Genomic DNA, 5,998 nt, shown 5'->3' on the forward strand with positions numbered 1-5,998 from the left:
AAAGGCTAAAAATAATAGGAGAAAAATGGTGATTTTATTTATTCAAAGAAATGGTAAAAATCTAATTAACCTAAATATAAAAAAATGGAAACAGGGGTGCAAAATGAATCTATAGTGTGAAGAGTAACTGGGCGCAGGGCCAGGAGATTGGCCCACATAGAGTATTGGTGGCCCAGCAGAGTTATTTTTTGCTCAGAATACCAAAAATGAAGGTTTATAATGGGCCTAGAAGGGTGTGAACAGTGAATTCGTGGAGCAAGGCCCGAGTAGATTTGTGTTGATCCAATTATTATGTTATTTCCAGATTTTTATTATGAAAATAATAAAAATAAAATAATCAAATTAAACCTAAAAGGGAAAATTGGGGATTAGGGTAAATTCAATACGACGTTTCATGTTCCTCGTTCTCTCTTCTTCTCTCAACGCGAGCGAACGGCGCCGGAGAAGCCTTCTTCTCCGAGCGGCCATCATCAACTCTCTTTCGTCTCACCCTCTCGATTTCTCCGTCTCTCAAATTCATAATCGTACACAAGAACTCAGCAATAAATCGTAAATCAAAAGGGGTTTTGAAACCCTAGATCCAACGAAAAGTGAAATTACAAACAAACGACCGCGAATCACAAAGAAATACACCGATAACATGAAAATACGAAGATGATCGAAGGATTTGAGATGCTTACCTGGAGTGGAGACGCGCGATTGAAGATATTGGTGATGAGAAATCGGAGTAAGTATTAATCGTTGACCGTTTACTTCCTTTCTCTGATTCTTCTCTTTCTTCTCTATAGATTCTTGAAGGATGGAGATATCAGATGCGAGAAACGAAAGAAATTTCTGCAGAATTGATGATTCGATTTCTGTTTTTGTTGCGAGATTGAACGCGATGATGAAGGTGATGTGCGTCGAAGGTGATATCGATGCTGAGCAGTGATGATGATGAAGCAGTATTTGGAGGTGGTGATGTTGTTACAGAGAAGAGTTGAAGATGATTGTGCCACGGTGGAGAATGGTGAAGTGAAGATGGTGATGATGAATGGATTGAGAGCTTGAAGAAAGGTGAAGTTTTGAGATTGATATTTGGTTCTTTTGTTGCAGAGAGGTAAAGATGATCGAGAGTGAAGATGATGCAAGGTGAATGATTTAATGGAGTTTCTCTCTGAAAATGAGAGAGAAAGCTCTCAGATTTTGAATGATTTTGGTGAAGTGTCGATGAAAAAAAATGAAATGGTGGAGAGTGTCTGTTATATAGAGGAGAGATGAATTCAGTTGGAGGGAAAGAAGAGATTCAGCTCAGGTAAGTTATCCAGTGATTTTTCTGTTGAATTTCAGTTATAGAATCTGTTAGAGTTGGTTAGGATTGGTTATAGGTGATTAGGAAGTTAGTTACTCATGTTTTTGACAATTATGAGATTGGTTATTCTGTTTGGTAGTTATGAGTCTGTTATGAATCGGTTAGGTTAGTTAGCTTAGGTTAAGTTGATTCTGTTATGGGGAATGTTTGAATAACTGTTAATAAAAGGGTTAGTTAGGACATTAGCAAAGGTTAGAAAAGCTGTGAGTTCAGAATTTAAGTGGGATGCTGAATTGGTGAAAGCTGCTGCTAGATTTATGATTAAAATTTTTTGAAATGAATATGCAGAATGAATTTGGTTTTAAATGTGCAGGTTTATGTCAAATGGAACTATGGAGAATGGTTCTAAAGAACAACTTGCAAAATGGAGATGGAGAGCAATGTTTCTTTTAGATATGACTTGGAATGCAACAAGCTGTGTAATTACTTTGATGTAATGTGATTACTGGATGTGTGTGGTCACTGTTGGTTTTTTCTTTTGATAGGTTTTTCAACACATGAAGGTGAGGAAGGTGGCAGCAAGAGCAGGTCCAAGCCTTTTGGTCATGGAGAAAAGAAGTTAGACATAGGTTTTCATATGAGAGTTTGGACCAGACACTTTCTTTGTACAAATTTTGTAATAAAAGGTTTTATGAAGGGAATAAAAATGTGACTTTCTTTGGACTGGGATATTGTCATATGGTTTGAGTTGTAATGATGGACAAAATTTGTAAATGATATAGATATTTTTTTTTGTAATGGATAGCTTGGATTTATGTTGTATGGACAATGTTTTGAAATATATTTGTGAATGACTTGGATCTTGTAATTGACATTTGAAAATGAGATGTTGACCTGGTGTCTTGTACCTTGAATTGTAGGAAGATCCATATTACATAAATTGAATATTTTCTTTTAACAAGAGTCGAGTTTTAGTACCACGGCCAAGTTCACGTCCTTGCATAATTGGATTCACATAATTGCTTGAACAAACCTTGAATCAATTAGACTTGATAACGATACTTGAATGAATACTTCAAATCCAACTCTAACTCAATGGGATCTTAGTGAGATATGTAAGTTAATTAAGAATAATTAGATGGGCAAATTTTGGGGTGCAACACACCCCACAAATATATATCTAGAATAATATGCATGTAATGCTAATAATGGTACATAAAGACAATATAACATAATATCGCAGCAGAAATGAAGTACATCACAGTACAAGGTACAACAAAGACGATGTATCATGGCCATGATAGTACATCACAAGATAATACATATCCAAAATATAATACTAATATAGGCCAGAAAACAGAGCAAAAGATAAGCATCTATCAAGAAACACCAAATGGCTAGTCCATTTTGCCTTTGCCACGATCTTGCCTCTAACACCTGAAAAGATAGAATTGGAATGGAATGAGATTACTAAAACTCATTGAGTCCTCCTATCCTCTGGGTCCAATCAGATCTATAGGGTTCATACATAATAAAATCGAATCCACCGTTGATTCGAGGTTTATCCTCACATTCGGTACAAATATGGAGCAAACAAGTGATTTGTCCACCCCCGGACTCATCATATCACAAATAAACAATTGTATAAATAAACAAGTATGCAAACCCATACCCATGTACGGGGAATCCAGAAGCATGTTAATCCCTCGACTAGGTTATAAAATCACACCCTCGATGAGTTACACCCATGCCTATTGTCAAGAGACCTGTACAAGCACACTGTAAGAATGGTTAAACGGGTTCGCACAAGCCTAATTTGTTGCGAAATGACCTTAGCCTAAATGGCTTCATTATCCCAATAGCCACCTTTACGCATGTGTGTTAACATCAAGGACAACATGCCATCTTGACACATGAGCTCATTAGGTAAAAACCTAGTGTTTAGTCTACTTGACTTCACTAGAGGTGAGTTACCGATTATGTATTAGCCTACATGGCCATATATCCCACCATACCGAGCACACAAGTGTGTTAACACCAAGTGGGAAATGCCCCGCGACCGTCACAAGCATACTACAACGGTAGCTCAGGTGTGAGCCCTTTGATCACACAATCGGGGCTGTCTAATTGATCACAAAGCCCGAGACGACTAATTGACCACAAAGCCTGAGTCTTAAATCAACCTAGCCCCTCGCCCGCTCCGAAACAACAGGCATCAACAATTATTGATACTTCATCACATAAATGTATTTCATTCCCAAGCATAAAATAGTAATCAAGAACAATTAGATTGATACTCAATTCTATGCATAACATACATATATGAATAATCGGATAAGAACTTGAAATTTCATTTTATCGAACATCACACATCCTTACAGATACGCATTATTAGACGAGGAGGAGTCTGGTTCCGACCACGGGATCAAACTACACTCAAGGGAAAGAAAACAAAACTCTACAGCAAACAACATCCACTAAGCGACCATCATCCTCTTAGGCTATGTTTGGGAGTTTGGAGGGGAAGGGAGGGGAGGGTTTTGAAAAATAGGAAGAATTGGATGAAAAGGATAAAAAGATTTTGGGTAGGAGGGTTTTGGAGCGTTTGAGTTTATTCATAACACCAAAAACCCCATAAAATGGGGGAACTCAAAAATTGTATTGAAGGAGGGTTTTGGAGGGTTTTGAAGGGCTTACATAAATGTTCCAAATATCTTTTAGGTTGTTATAGTATTCCCAAAATTAAAAATATATTAATAATAATTACTCTTTTATCATTCTAAACAAAATCATTTTTTCAAAAAATGTCAAATATTTTCTTATATTTTTTTAAAATTTTGTTTTTGGAAGCCTTCCCCTCCCCTCCCCTCCAAACTCCCAAACATACCCTTAGCGGGCTCGCAATAATTTTAATTTCTATGCTACAACCGCTAAGCGACCTTGGTCCGCTTAGTGGGCTCGCGATATATCTGATTTTGCAAACAACATCAGCTAAGAGACTTGAGTCCGCTTAGCGGGCTATCATATTTGCAAAAAATTCCATAACGTATTGTCATACGAATCATGTTTAAAACATAGCATGTATTGTCATATCTCATCATATATATTTACAATACATCATACGCGTATCAACATAACTGATTTTCCACTAAGATTTTCCATACGCGTATCAATACACTCATACGCGTATGGCCTCATCCCATACGCGTATGACAGAATTCCATACGTAAAACACCAGTATTTCTCCAAAAATATGCAATTTCGCACCAGTCTATTTTCCGCTAGTTTTCCACTCGTTTTCACTCATATATATATATATATATATATATATATATATATATGTGAAATTACTTAAATGTCCACTTTAACTTTTTGAATTACCAATTTACCATTAGATCGTAAATTTCTTTCTTATATTTTCTCTAATGCCATCAATTTCTCTCTCTCTGGGTGTTATTGCAACTTCTTCTTTCCATCTAAACCTTTTCTTTTATTTTTAGATTGCTTTGTACTATTTTGTATTGTTAATTCAGGGTCAGTCTTAATTTTGTGTTCAATTTCACTTTATTAATTTCAATTTGGGGATTGTTTTATGAATTTGGGAATTGAGTATTGAGATTTTAGGTTGAGTATTATTGTTCAATGGTTTTTGCATTTCGTATTTAAGTTAATTTTTTATTTTATATTGTTGATTTATATAGTCTCATAAAAAGGTGGGTTTTCTGTTTAGCTTATGCTTGCCGTGAACAACAAAATTAAATAAACTAGAAAGAAGTGTATAACGCAGTTACCTTCCTGATGAATTTTTCCATAGCCAAAGTAATCATCGTATCTAAGAAAACACTTAATTAATATTCATAGAAAAAACTTAATTAATACTCATAGAAAAAATATAATTAATATATACGTTACAAATTTTTATTACAAACACAACACAAAAGATACACTAAACATATGTTAGATGTGCATCCTTAATATACCAAACCATCTAAAGTATTCTTAATGAAACAAAGATGACAATTTCTCCTGTTATTGACTAATTGTACAGCTAAGGTGTAACCTGAATGTAACCACACAATGCTTTGGATTGAGTCCAATTATATGATGTTAATTCAACAATACTTGTCATTGTAACTATTGATCTTGAGTCCATAATTGACTATTTCTATTCAAAAATCTTAAAATAGTACACTTTTAAATTATTTGATTTTCAACTTTGTGTTTATTACAACTGATATATTTTATATACGTAATAATTTCAATATTTTTTATTAGTTATAATTTATTTTGGTGGCCACTCAAAATTTACTTTGGCTCCGCCACTGAACAAATTATAAAATCATTGTAATAACACCTTAATCTTCAATATATCCAATCATTCGACTTTTGAGTAATCATTAATATTTTCCAAAATCCGTTGAGTTTTTTACTTGTCGCGTATTTAATTGTTATTTTTCAAAGTTTATATTAAAATTCCTACTTCTTTTTCTATTACTTTATACTTCCCAATTATTTAATATATATAATTATATTATTCACATTTCTTAATTAATAAGCCTTATTAAGATTACAATCACTACAACACAGAAGGGCTTCTAAAGCGCTTATTTTTGGCTTTAAAAGCGCTTTAAAGCGCTGTCAAAGCCAGCGCTGGCGTAGGTAACAAAAACGCTTTTGAAAGCGCTCTAGTAGACCCCCCTATAAGAG

At 34.6% G+C, this 5,998-nt stretch overlaps 1 long non-coding RNA gene across 1 annotated transcript; it reads left to right on the top strand.

Moving 5' to 3' along the window:
• The first annotated feature begins 347 nt into the window (after nt 1–347).
• Nucleotides 348–2,089, top strand: LOC131639645 (uncharacterized). The gene is made up of 2 exons (XR_009295010.1): nt 348–1,294; nt 1,665–2,089. It is a non-coding gene; the product is annotated as an uncharacterized LOC131639645 (long non-coding RNA).
• The last annotated feature ends 3,909 nt before the right edge of the window (nt 2,090–5,998 follow it).

The sequence above is a fragment of the Vicia villosa genome, unplaced genomic scaffold, assembly GCF_029867415.1.
Source record: "Vicia villosa cultivar HV-30 ecotype Madison, WI unplaced genomic scaffold, Vvil1.0 ctg.002723F_1_1, whole genome shotgun sequence".
NCBI lineage: Eukaryota > Viridiplantae > Streptophyta > Magnoliopsida > Fabales > Fabaceae > Vicia > Vicia villosa.